Source organism: Pavona decussata, unplaced genomic scaffold (genome assembly GCF_977016875.1).
Source record: "Pavona decussata unplaced genomic scaffold, jaPavDecu1.1 SCAFFOLD_81, whole genome shotgun sequence".
In the NCBI taxonomy this organism is placed as follows: Eukaryota; Metazoa; Cnidaria; class Anthozoa; order Scleractinia; family Agariciidae; genus Pavona; species Pavona decussata.
Genome location: NW_028145499.1, coordinates 307,531 through 321,907, shown reverse-complemented (window position 1 = coordinate 321,907; position 14,377 = coordinate 307,531). Strand labels below are relative to the sequence as shown.

Genomic DNA, 14,377 nt, shown 5'->3' with positions numbered 1-14,377 from the left:
CTCATGCAAAAACGAGTTAGGTAACAAAATCTCTTTCCCGCCATTTTCCGGGCGAGCTTGTGCAAGCCAGTCAAACCAGTTAGCAGCCGGTTAAAAACCAGAATTATTTAACTTATACGTTAGGTTTGTGGACGGCTGAATCAGATGTTTTCAGTAGTTTCTCTTTCGTGCGCCGCCACATTAGGGCGACCAATGAACCCATGCTCGTAGGGTACAGCATAGTTTGGCGCATAACTGTGCCAAGATTTCATTGAAAACCTGTGCTACTGAAAAGACAACAGTATTGATGATATACAGCGCTGAACATCGCGAAATTCGCTCACTATTAAAACACTAATTTCTCGGAGATTGGACGATTAGCTGCTCAGCTGATTTAACCTTTGGATAACACACACTCGTCTTATCCCCACAGCAAACGTGGCAGTTTGATGACACGTGTGCGCGTCCTCTCTTTCGCTGACATAACAGTTCAACTGTACACATGTGTTTCAGGTAACAGTTGGATGACACGCATGCGCCTTTGCTCCTCAGCTGACCTAACACTGAGGGTTGGAGTTTACGCATGCGCTCCCTCTCAGAGGCTTGTTGACCACCGCCCTCGCCATATAGGTAGTGGTTCCTCCTTTTCCGTAAAGTGGTGTGTTGTAAAATTGGTCTCTTGCACTCTGCAGGAGACAAAAAAATTAGCCTTAACATTCTTGTACAGCGCATACATTACCGCTGCTACTCAATGCGCTTTGCACCTGTATAAAAAAAACTGACACTTTTTTATATAGGTTTATTTAAAAGGGAATGTTTTCAGTCTTGATTTAAAACTGTCCTGGCTCTTATTAGGTCGGATGTCTATCGGTAACAACTAAGTTCCACACTTCTGGAAAAAAAACAACAATACCCGTATTAGATTTAACGTTGAATTTTGAAGTCGAGTGGTGTCGGAGAAAGAGCGAAGATTAGTCGTAGGACTGCATTGATGAACAGTTCTTGTAAATATGAAGGAACTCAGCCATTTTAAATTTGCTTTAACATACAAGTCTTTTATGACAGGAAACCATCACGTTCATCAGATATGAAATGTTCTGCTTTGTTATGCGCCGTGCTTGGCTTCACTTCCTGGCTCCGTTTATTTTATCGGAAATTTGTTTCTATTTTTAAGTCTTATGGTGTTTTACCGGTTTCGAAACCTTTGCAAGGATGTTAGGTACATGTGGCCCTGTTTTAGAGGGACAAGAGCCGGCCGCCAAGTAAGGGAAAGAGCAAACAAATATCGCTATCCCATCAAAGTGCAGTTAACCAACCGTATCAATCATTCAGGAAGTTTCCGATGACACCGAAGCATAGCTAATTTTGTGACCATTTCTCCATCACAACAAAACCAACAAGAAGCGAGGAAAGTCTACGTTCCGTCTGTTTTTTTTTTTTTTTCGAACGTAATGTCTTTGGCCCCCAAAATGGATGAAGTTTCTGATGTTATTACAAATGCAAATTTGGACATTGCCTGCATAACAGAGACCTGGTTGCGCGACCACATTCACGACAATATCGTCTGTATTCCTGGGTATAACTTAGTGAGGAGGGACAGGATAGACGTTATACACGGAGGCGTTTGTACCTACATCAAGAAAGGGCTGAAGTATGCCATTCTAGAAGATCTACACGATGAAAAAATTGAAGCAGTTTGGCTTCATTTACGACCTTCACGCCTCCCTTGGGGATTAGCTTGTATAATTATTGCCAATGTTTACCATCCACAGACAGACAAGGGCGTTTCTGACTCTGAGATCTTGCTCTATCTCCACGACTCAATGTCTACAATTGAATCGCGGTTTTCGAACTGTGGAGTTTTGATCATAGGGATTTTAACAGGCTCGATACTTTGAGTTTTAGAAACGCTTTTAAGCTGACACAAATTGTCGAGGAAATCAGACTTAAGATCTCGTTTTGGCCAACATCAAAGAATTTTACGAGGAGCCAATAAAACGCCCAGCCTTCGGTCTGTCAGATCGCGCATCTGTTGAACTCCAGCCCTTGTCTCGCTGTAAATCACAACCACCAAAACGATCTATCATTACAAGAGATCAGCGAGAAAGTTACAGGGTCGCTCTGAGTTCATACTTGGAAAAAGTCAACATCGCCGACCTTGTAAAGAACAAAGATACATGTGATGAGAAAGCACAGTTGATGGAAGAAGCTATCATTTCCGGAATGGACGCAATGATGCCCTGAAAGTAAAATCGATATCAGCGAACGAGGCGCCATGGATGAATTACTCTATTAAACGCCTTATTCGCCGCCGGCAAAAGGCATTGGCCAACAACAATCTGGTTGAGTACAACCAGCTCCAGAATAAAGTGAACAGAGATCGGAAAGCGTGTCGAGCAAAGTACTATGATGCCAAAGTCAAAGATCTCAAGGCTTCTAAACCTGCCCAGTGGTGCAAGGAAATCAAACAGGTAAGTGGTTTTTCTAAGGTCGAGCGCGCGAGCCCCATCGCAGACCTTCAACATCTTGCCGATGAAGGGAAAGATCCTAAACATTTGGCCAATGTTATTAACGACGCTTTTTTGTCACCAATTACCGCCTTTACTCCTCTAGCCACCCCTGATGCACACGCACACGCGTATACATGCCAACAAGATCCTCCCTGTCCTATATATGAGTTTTCAGTCTTACGAAACTATCGGTGCTTAATAAGAACAAAGCATCCGGACCCAATGGAATCCCCTCGTGGGTATTAAAAGAAAACGCTGACTTATTGGCTGCACCAGTGGCAGACATCTTGAATTCTTCCTTTTTGGAGCGTCGCCTTCCAACTTCGTGGAAGAAAGCGGACATTACACCCCTCCCGAAGACTTCACCTGTTAGCAATGTGAACAAACACCTGAGACCCATTTCTTTGACCCCAATTCTTTCTAAAGTTGGGGAAGATTTTTTTGTTGTCGGTTACATCAAGCCTGCCGTCCTTGCAAAGATTGACCAGAACCAATACGTGACTGTCCCAAACTCCAGCACTGTACATTCCCTAATCAGCATGCTTCACAACTGGTATAAGGATACCGACAGCAACGGCTCTAAAGTGCGCGTGGTGCTCTTCGACTTTAGGAAAGCTTTTGATCTTATCGACTACACCATTCTCACGGCTAAGCTTACGGATTATGAGCTCCCACCTTGGGTGCTGGACTGGATTGCAGATTTTCTTTCTGACAGGAAGCAACGAGTGAGACTCGCCCATGATTGCTTCTCGGATTGGGGTCCTGCATGTCAGGACTGGTGTACCGCAGGGGACCAAACTGGGGCCCTGGCTCTTCCTGGTCATGATAAACGACATCAGTGTCAATGGCGTCAACCTTTGGAAGTACGTCGATGATACATCGATGGCCGAGACAGTCCACAAGGGCCAACAAAGTGGAATACAAGGCGCTGTAGACGACCTAGTTAGGCAAGCCGAAATAGATAAGTTCCAATTGAATGAGAACAAGTGTAAAGAGTTGCAGATAAGTTTCTCAAAGTCTGTAGATCCCTTCGAAGCAGTTACTATTAACAACAAACCAATGGAGGTTGTAACTAGCGGAAAACTTCTTGGTCTCACAATTTCAAGCAATCTAAAGTGGAACGCTCACATAGAGAATGTTATCAAAAAAGGAGCCTCTAGGCTTTATCTGTTAAGGCAACTTAAGCGTGCAAAAGGAGATCCTGCGCAGCTACTTTGTTTCTTTACTACGTTTATCCGGCACGTGTCTGAATATGCTTGCCAAGTTTTCCAAAATGGTCTGCCTGAGTATCTCTCTGACGAGCTAGAGAAAATTCCGCGCCTTGCACTTAGAATTATTTTCCCAGACTTAGGTTACCAAGAGGCTTTTAAAGAGTGCAACATTACCACCCTCCATCAACGGCGCCAATGGCTGACGGAGCGACTATTCAATGAGATTAAGGACAACAGCCTCCACAAATTACATGGCCTTGGCCGCCACGTAATCTTAGACAGAATATGGTGTGTGTAAGAATATCTTGTGGCTGTAAGATCATCGCGACGAGCACTAGTAGGCGTATAGCGAACAGTGCTTTATTAACGTCCAATATATAGCAACGATGTAAAAGTTGATTCCTACCTCATCCAAGTCAACACATGGGCTTAACTCTACTTCGGAGTTTCTTTCAAGAATTGTTGCAAGTACAAACAACAGCTGCAACAAACGACGACTTTTACTCAAGTAAATGTAAGAAATTTATCGTGCTATTTTGAACTACAATTAATAGCTACGCCTCGCATGGGTATCATATCCCTTTCGTGCTAACCCTTTTGGTCTTTCTTTTCATATTTCTTTCTCTGATAGTTATAATGTGCTGTTAACTAATTGAACAATAAAGCTAAAAAAAGGGTAAAGAAGAGGGTAAAGTGCGCGGTCTGTCCATCAACAGTGAAGGGTCCCGTCAAATGAATTATCAGGTTCTGGGCCAAAACGTCTGGACGACATCCAGAATCCCTTAGAAGAGGTGGCGTGCCAGACCAACGTCACCAGGAGCCATCACATCGTCCGTGACGCCAAACTGTACGCCATTGAAACAACCCGCCAAGTCAAGAAATATCAGTTGGTGTATAATAAGCGCGTGGTTCATCCTTCTACCTTCCAAACGTACCCATACAGTTATGTTTGATACACCCCTGAAGATGAGGAAATGGCAGAACTGTTTTGTTAATTATAAAATGAAACGCGTGACCACTAGGGACACGCTCAAGTTCCCGCTTATACTCGAAGGGACGCGTGACAACTCGGGAGAAGAAGTCAGACTGACTTCAACACCTTCAAAACCATGTTAAAGACTTATTATTGTAATGAGGCGTTCAGTAGTATGTTATAGAAGTTTGGTTGTAAATGGTTTGAACCCAGGAGTCATGTCATAAGTACGTAAATTATGATCATCCGGGTGAGTGTAGTCCTGAGAAGGACTGTTTGTGGTGACTTTGACTGACGTTTCGACAACCTGAGCGGAAGTCATCTTCAGAGTCAAGTGAATTGTGGAACGTCAGTAGGTGGTATATACGTCTCTGGTTGTGGAAGTTTGGTTGTAGCTTTTTCCTTTCTTTATAAGTATTTAAAAGATCGATGGATATATTGTAATATTATAAGGGTTTCAATTCTTATATAGTCGTTATTTATATATTATTATTAGATTATTATGTATAATTTTATTACTGTTATGCGCTTTTGATCATATTTAGATGTAAAAAGCGCAATTTAAGCATTAAACATTAGCAAAGACGCGTGCAGCGCCCAAGAAACCTTTGAGCATCCCTAGACTTGAGCTGCAACCTGCAGATTTAAGTGCAAGGTTTTCTAGTGTCGTAGTCAAGGAACATGATTACAAGGTAGATTTTACCTACCTATCGACTGACAGTAGCACTGTGATCCAGTGGATTCGTGGCGAATCTAAGCGTCACCCTGCCTTTATTGCGAACCAAGTTGGTGAGATTCTGGACACAACTGAATCAATCCAGTGGAATCATTGCCCTGGTCCTCTTAATCCAGCCGACGATGGTAGCAAATGACTTCCAGTTACAGCTATCACATCAGAGAGTAGATTGCTGAATGGTCCCGCTTTTTTAAGCCTCTCAGAAGAAAGATGGCAAAAAGGAAATTTCAAGCTTGAAATCTCCGACCAGCAAAACCAGGAAACAGAAATTTAATGGGTATTCAACCCTCCTGCTACAACCCTCATGAGGGGAGTATGGGAACGTTTGAGTATGGGAAGTGTTGTTAACTGCTATTGCGAAAGTTGAATCCCTTGTCAACAGTCGTTCCTTAAATGAAGTGAGTTCGGATGCAGATGTTCTTGAAGCGCTAACTCCTAATCATTTCATCATTGGGAGAGCGACACTTAACCTTTTACCTGGAATATTCATTGACAAGGAGATATCATGCCAAAAGTGTTGGCGATAAGTGCACGTTATTACCACTCACATTTGGAAAGCATGGTAACGTGAGTACTTACCCGGCTTAACTTCCGGAAAGAAATGGCTCCAAGCTGCACCTAACGTTAAGATTAGTGATCTGGTGCTTGTAGTTGACTATGGAACTCCAAAAGGGTTCTGGGGCCTGTTTCTCGAAAATCCCGGTAACTTACCGGGCCCGATGAGTGTCTTTGGTGATAAATATTTCTTAACAGAAGTCAAATTTTGTTAGCTTTGAACACTAAATGTGAAAATCGCCAGTTAAACTCTATGAAAAGATTGGCCAAGTACCATGTCTGTAATCACTGTGTAATCGGCGGAAAAACATTTAAAAATATAGTTATCGGCCCCGGTAAGTTACCGGGACTTTCGAGAAACGGGCACCTGGAACCTTGGCAGGATTGTGAAAGTTTTCCTTTGTTCTGACAATGTTTAAGATCAGCTGAAGTGAAGACAAAGTTTGGAATATTGAAACACCCAGTGGCGAAACTGGCCCTTTAGGAAGAGTGTCGTCCAACCGAACACGGGGGACAAATGTGACATTTCAGTGACGTTTAAACTAGAAATACGTGACTCGCAAAACCCCGCAAAGCTAGGGCTGGGTAGAAAGCGGCTCTTTTGATACTCGCATTGAATAATGACGAGATTAAAAGGTTTCTGAACATAGCAACTCTTGGTTGAAATCTTTTTCTGACACAACGAAATGTGCAAAGGGCGTGCGGTGCGGTTGTGTTTGATGAATATTATTTCCTACGGAAAATTATTTTACCGCGGCCACAAGACGTGTAATTTCTTCAATGCAATCTTTCCCAAAAAAGATTTCTGGAAGAAAGGGAAAAGATTCTGCAGAGATATTTCCATTCAGTGAATATTGATGAACATAACAGTTGAAGTTTGATCCAGCACTGAACGAAAAAACTTTCCCGCCTGTTGCTGCCTAGCAACTTTCCTCTTGTCTGACGTCATTCGTACTTTGTTTTTCACCGTTGCCAGGCAACATTGCGGACACCTTCAACGCTCGCAAAACCTCACGAAGCTAGGGCTGGGTGGAAAGCCCTCTTTACTCGTATTGCAGCATCAAATGAGGAGATTAAAAGGTTTCTAAACAAAGCAACTATTTTGATGAGATATGGTCTTTTCATAGTTCCACAGGCTCGTTTGGGGTTGAAATCTATTTCTGACGCGACGAAATGTACAACGGGCGTGCAGCGTTGTCATGTTTGATGAATTTATTTTCAACGGAATTTTTTTTTTTTACCACGCCGACACAAGACGTGTAATTTCTTCTATGCAATCTTTCACAAAAAAGATTTCTGGAAGAAAGGGAAAAGATTCTGCAGAGATATTTCCATCCAGTGAAATTTAATCGGGCACTGAACGAAAACTTTCCCGATGTATACAAATTTTGCTCCAACAAACTCCTTCTGACGCCAGCACGTCTCCCAACCTGTTGCTGCCTAGCAACCTTCCCTTTGTCTGACGTCATTCATACTTTGTTTGCGCACTGTTGCCAGGCAACAGCACGGACATCTTCAAAGATATATACATATATAAAAATATGTAAATATATTTCCGCTGGCAATCGCGCAGCTTAGCTCCCAAGCGCTGGCCTTCGGCCCGACAAATTTATTAACCTCGCTACGCGAGGAATAAACCATAAAAAAACTGCCGTCCATTTTTTTTATAGTTTTGGTTGGGAAAGCGCGAGCGTTAAATCGGACGCCATTGTACTCTTGTACACAATAGCTACGCCAGAGCAGCACGCGATAATTTTGGTAGTTATTGTAAAATTAACAAATCGAAGGCAGTTTTCTATAAAGTATTCTCTTAATTCTGGCTCTCCGAGCGACGCAAGCACAACCGCTAGCTCAAGCATAACAGAGAAAACAGCCTCGACGCAAGCATACGCAAAAGCGTAGCACAAGCACAAAGATCAAACTTTTTCCTTTCTCGTGTGCTTGTGCTTCCGTCTTGTTAGATTTCACTTGACATGAGGCTCTTTTGCTTGTACTTGCGCATGTGCTTGCGTCCAGGGCCGGCTTCTTCGAAAACCGATTCACGCTAATCCACGATTAAAAGTTAATTGAGGCTTTCATCGTCGTTCGTTAAAATGGGTTTTAAGGCTAATTTCATGCTAAAGGTAAAGAAAAGTTTAAGTCACAAACTGACGGCCGAGAATCTTTTGGAAGAACCTTTGTTGATAAAGCAATTAAACTTGAGTCAAAGTCTGAGTTTATCCAGGATTAGCTTAATCGGGCTTTGAACAACTGTGCCCAGGCTTTATAGACCATAAAATGACATCACAAAATGTTCAAAACGAAGGCGGAATCACGAACCGCAGGCGGGTGGTTACCGAGGCACTCCCAAGTTAAGAGCGCTCGAGGGACAAAAATGCATGAACATCAAGCTATATGGTTAGGCTTCGGCAGATTAAGGAGGCCTGTAATTCTTTTTTGAGACACTCTTGGTTCATTTTCTGCCTTTTTTGGGGGTTATGAAGTAAGAATAAAGTTTCTCGTAAATGTTGGAGGATTAGTTTTGGCGGGAGAGCAAGTATATAATTTTGTTAATTGGTTTCCATTCTTCTAATTAAAGCGTGTACTCTAACTTCGTTCAGTTGTTGCATCAACTATTTGTTAAATAAATTGAACTGGCCGTAAAAACTTTCTGAGTCCCAATATATGACCTACTGATCTTTTAGCAAACCTGAAAACAAGTGTATACGCGGCCGATAGTTTAAGGATGTAAACAATTTACACGATTTTAGAAATGAGCAGAAGGATTGAATGACAATTCAATGATAATTGAATGACGGTAAATAAATTACCAAACCCTTTAATTAAGTCTTCTTGTAACTGTTACATTTGCTCAGGAAAACCATTAACATCCCACATCACCTAAGTAAGGAACGTGTCGTTACGTTTACATAACTGGATTGATTTTAGATTTCAACCGATTTAGCAATAACCCTTCCACGCATATATGAAAAAAAAGCAAGAAGTAAAACTGCCGATACTGACAAGCGAAATAATGCTGTGTTCTAAACTGAATGCAACAAAACCAACACAAAAACTGAAAGCGTGCTGAGTTTTAATTAAGCATTAATTGGTTGGATTTTCATCTCAGCTCGTTTAACAGAGTAGTATTGACCCTTCCAGCTCTTCCAATTTACACCGTCAGCAAAAGAAGATTGTTGGCCCTCAAGATATTGGCCGTTCAGGTTGGACCTGTGACAGGCGTTGTACCACCAGGCTCCCTTGAATCGCGTGGCACAATTCTCAGAATACATGTCGTTGTCTCGATCTTTGGTGCTGAACGCCATGCCACTTTAATAAGAAAGTGAGTCACCAGCAGTTCCTTGAAAAAAAAAAAAAAACACCAGAAAAGAAAAAAAAAGGTATGGCTTTAAAAATGTCGCAGCATATAAGTGGTCTTTAAATCTTTCATCAGCAATTCAATATACCGGATATTTTAAATATTTTACATTAATTTATTTATCCTCCACTCCAAGTCATGGGTATTGTCATGATATTCAGCGGTATAATAACATTTTATTTTTGCCTAGTAACACTCGGTACATGCGCAGTGTCGTATTACAAGAGAACCATGTGCTTTAGCCTAAAGGCGGACTTTGTAAGCTTTTGTTGTGTTTATTAAATAAATCTTTGTGATATTTCAGACAGGTATGAATCCAATTCAAGCCTGAAGTTTCCCAGACTTTCTTTTTGCAACTGCATACATTGCGTACATAACTGTGAATTGGGTTACCATGTCTTTCATTTTCAGTAGAATATATTATATTTCATATGCTTTTTTTTTTTTTGGTTGAATTTGCTACACAAAGAGCATATTCCGAATTGAGAAAAAAAAGTAACAATCAATGTATCAAAGAGTCAGATTGACTTACTCTGTAAAATAAAATGAATAACAGACAGTTAATGTTAATTAAAAAAAATCAGAGAGGTAACAAGAATACTGTCTATGATCACGTTTTCATGAACGGAACATTGCTATCTTCAGTTTTTGTATCTGTTGAGAGTTTGGATTTTTCCCCAATATTTTGAATTAATGAACGTTCTCATTAATTAGTATAGTTACACTTTTTTTCAACAAAACTTACAAATAATGCTGTTTGAATATAGCTTTCTATCTGATCATCCAATTATTATAGTATACTTACCAGAGTATGAACTAAGAGTCATGTTGTATTTGCTTCCCTCATCACCAACACCAAAGGAACTGTACTCAGCATATGCTGTATTGCCACTGAAGTCCTCAAGATCCATTCGAAGCTTGCTTGGGTTTTTCGTCAGGCGATGAATCTTGTCCAATCCGAGCCAAAATTCGTCATTCAGATTCCCAAAGCCTCGTTTGTAGTCGTCCCAGTCGAGGTAGAAATCAACCGAGCCGTCCAATCTCTTTTGAATCACTGTCCATTCCCCACCGTCTGTTGTGTGGTCACAGTACACATCAAAGGCACCGCCATTGTCGGGTTTGATCGTGTAAACACCGTTGGTTCGTTTACCAGCTTTGTAGAGTTCAGAGCAGCTCTTGTAAACTAATTAAAAAATACAATATAAATACACCTATTTGTTAGTGCATCTTAAAATAATGAAGGATATTGTTGGTTAGTTTTGTTTCTGTATCAACATAAACGAGGTAAATAAATAATGTCAGGTGCAGTAGGCAACATTGACGTATTTAACTGTAAACCGAGCTTGCCTCCGTCTATAAAATTTCTTACTACACATACTTAATACACATACACATGGCAAACATCGGAAACTAAACGAGAATGTTCATGTTGGCTTTTTTTTCCTCATGCATGTCTATAAAAATTACCACTCATGGCGCATTGATATTCTTCAAAGAGGGGCATTTTTCTGTAGCATAGGAAAACGAAGAGTGAGTGCATTTGTGACGAATCACGGTGCCTTTTTAAGATAGCAGCACCAATTTTTTAAACGCAAACTTTCTTGCCGCGAAAAAGCTTGTAATATGACTATCTCAGGTTAATTTATGAAAATTGAACCTTTTTTTATCAATTGAGCTATTTGATAAGACAAACGGCAATTTCACACGTAAGTTCATCAATTGCAGGAAATACAACCACTCAGGTTAGTGTAAGGGCAAGGTCCCTTTTTTTTTATCAATTGTGCTACTTGATGAGACAAACGAAAATTGCACACGTCATTTCATCAAATGGAGAGAAGATGGCAAATATTTTTGCTCAAGCCATCTGAGTTCTCTCCTTTAATGTTGTCTTGTAGGTTTCATAGTTAATTTGTTTTATTTTGTGGCGGGAAAACGGCATTTTGGTCACAAAATAGAGTAAGACTCCGACAGATAGCGATAGTTCTAAAGAATGTCTTTGAATAAGTAAGGAAAGCACTCGCTTGTCAAGTAGGTTACAAGATGGATCTAACTTATCGAGTTTTTATTTCAGCCTTTCTTCTCAGTCCAAAGGGTTGCATATAAATTTATATTTTTATCAGTTATTTTCTTAACAAGGAAGACACGTTGTCGTCCTTGTTTAACAACGAGTTGATTAAGGTGATTCCGTTAAAAAAGAAGGAGTATTAAAAATTGTCTAAGACTTGGTCCAGTTCGTGACTATGTTATGAGCATTACAAAAGTGCAATAAAAAATGGGGGTCACCGTGCTCGTTTTTGTGCAACCTGGATGGCTATTATAGTAAATGGATGACCCACGAGGTTTATATTAGGAACGCTAGTAATCAGAAAAGGGAACTATCATTTCTATAAAAATTAATTTCTTGCATTAAAATATCGAAGCAGTTCAACAAAATTTACTTTAATCTTACACAACAAACTATTTTAATTGAACTGGAATAAAGATTATGAGAGAAATTAAAGATTTTGCTGTGGGTGCACGTAAGCAGCACTACCTTAATACGTGCTTTTTAAAGCATTCAAATAAAAATATCTCAAAGTAGAGTATTAAACTTTTCTTTAAATCGCGATATATAGTGGTCAACCGTATGACATTTAAATTGATGCATTAAAAAATGGGGGCCACCGTGCTCGTTTAGAAGAAAAGGACCATTTATTTTCCTGCCGAGCTTAACCTCAAGGAAATCCCGTAATGTTGTGCGTGCGCGCGCTCGTGCGCGCGCTAAATGACGCGAAAAATTATGCGCAGCAAGGATGCGCAATGCAATTCAACGGAATCACCTTAAGAATTATTTTTTCCGGTTAAAAGTTTTTAGGGCCATTTTATAGTTATAAGTATATATTTGGGCTGGTCTGGTGAAATCATTTGCCTCTATGGTAGTTAGGAGAATCCCGTTTGCACTTGGTCAACTGTATGCCATGAACTTGCATGGGTACTAACAAGTGTGTAGAAAACAGTTACGAAGGTCGTTATTGACTTATTCTAAATGAAAAGTAAACGTTTTGTAAAGGTAGTCATGTTTAGCGAACGGCCAAGAATACACAGTAGCAAGGGATTGAAATACACCACTATTCTCGACACTCACGTTTCACTCAATTTAAAGTACGTTGAAAGGATTGTCTTAGAGTATAGTCCGGCAGTAAATGTCATGAAATAAAGTCCCGTGGGAATTTCGTGAAGAAAGCGAGCCACTATTCCGAATGTGTTAAGGGGACCCTAAATTGCATGAAAAGTTTTGGTGGCAACTTTGGAACTTGCTCAGACGGGTTTTATGGGGGTCGAAAATGTGACACGTATTTCCCAACATGGAAACGAGGCTCAAACATAAAATTTGCTATAGCTATCCATTATTTGCGTAAAATTGAACCAAAATCGCCACAATTATGCAAATCAATGTTTCAAACATTAAAATGCGATTTTGAGAGATTATTGGGGTCACGTGACGAAGCTGGCACGAAAACGAGGCTCATGCAAAAGCTGCACTGGAAAGCCCTTTAACGTCTCCTGACAAAGACAGATTGAAGGAAGTATGGCAGATGGATGTCATCCGTGTCACCAAACATGTTTATATGGTAAGGGTTATCACGTGACCATGCTTGCATGAAAACGAGGCTGGCACAAAAGCTGCACTGAAGAGCATGGAACATTGCAAAAGGATGAGGTATGAAGTATTGTTGCTTGATAACACCCATGTATTCAAATGTGTTTATAAGGGTAGGGCCTTAAGATGAATAGGCTATCATGAAAATGACGGAAAGGTGATATAATAATAATAATAATAATAATAATAATAATAATAATAATAATAATAACCGCCGCCCGGTTAGCTCAGTTGATTGAGCATCGGAGTACCGTGCGGGAGGTCATGGGTTCAAACCCCGGCCGGACCAACACTCAGGGTCTTTAAATAACTGAGGAGAAAGTGCTGCCTTTGTAATGACATCTGCAAATGGTTAGACTTTCTAGTCTTCTCGGATAACCGTAGGCCCCGTCTCACAACACTTCAATCAGTCATAACCCTGTGGGACGTTAAAGAACCCACGCACTAATCGCAAAGAGTAGGGCATGGAGCTCCTGGTGTGTTGGTCTGGTCTTTGTGCTGTTTCATGATTTCATGGGTTAGGTGGGTAGGAAGAGGTCGCTAATGGACATATGCTGATATAAAACCGCATTTGAATATATATGAATAGAAAATGCGGTATATAAATGCATTACCATTACCAATAATAATAATTTAAATAATAATAATAATAATAATTTAGCATGCAATAAAATTCAATAACATAATTGGAAATCAATTTTTGCACACTATTTATATCGTGAAATGGATAACAGCTCAAGACATTCTCAGTTTACATTGCATTATCCAGCCTAAAAATACAAAGCTTATAAAAATACAACGCGATATTCTTCTTCTCTCCTCTTCTGCTCTATTTCCTACTTCATTTCTCACTTTCAATAGTTTAAAAAGCGTCGAAAAGTTAATAAAAAATAAATAAAGACTATCTACATAATAATAATAATAATAATAACAATAATAATAATAAATTAATTGTTTGAATGTAATGAAAATGATTGAGTGTAACATAACTAGCCCAGACCCGTGTCCACAAGTTATGTAAATAATTCATGAAAACAAAAATGTACTGAAATCTTCAATAATAATACCTTCTATAATTATGTTCTATAATAATGTTTTTATTTATTTGATAACATACACATCAAAAGGTACAAACTTAAAATTAATCAGAATATTTGAAAAGCGCTTACATTAAAAATTGCCCTCTCTCCCCCTCCAAAAAAAAAAAATAGATTAGATGCTCTCAAAATCACACAAACATGAAAAATAGGTAAAAAGTTTGCAAGCCTAGCTGAACAAGCCAAGAACATGACAGGGGTGTCTTCCAAACTTCAAGGTCGTCATCATAACCTCACTACAGCTCTCTTAGCACGTGAAGAGAAAGGTTTAGCACAATTGACAGCCACCATTGAAAGGTTCATGAATCCATTCTCTGA

The 14,377-nt window shown here is 39.9% G+C and overlaps 1 protein-coding gene and 1 pseudogene across 2 annotated transcripts in view; both read right to left on the bottom strand.

Annotated features, from left to right (window-relative positions):
- The window catches only part of LOC146476069 (ficolin-2-like), a 60,581-nt gene that overhangs the window by 35,595 nt on the left and 10,609 nt on the right, over positions 1–14,377 (bottom strand). The gene's annotated exons all lie outside the window — the stretch shown is intronic.
- On the bottom strand, positions 8,746–10,826 carry LOC146476070 (fibroleukin pseudogene; annotated as a pseudogene). The gene is made up of 3 exons (XR_014865729.1): positions 10,790–10,826; positions 10,128–10,505; positions 8,746–9,304 (listed from the first exon to the last, which is right to left on the bottom strand). The product of XR_014865729.1 is annotated as a fibroleukin pseudogene (transcript).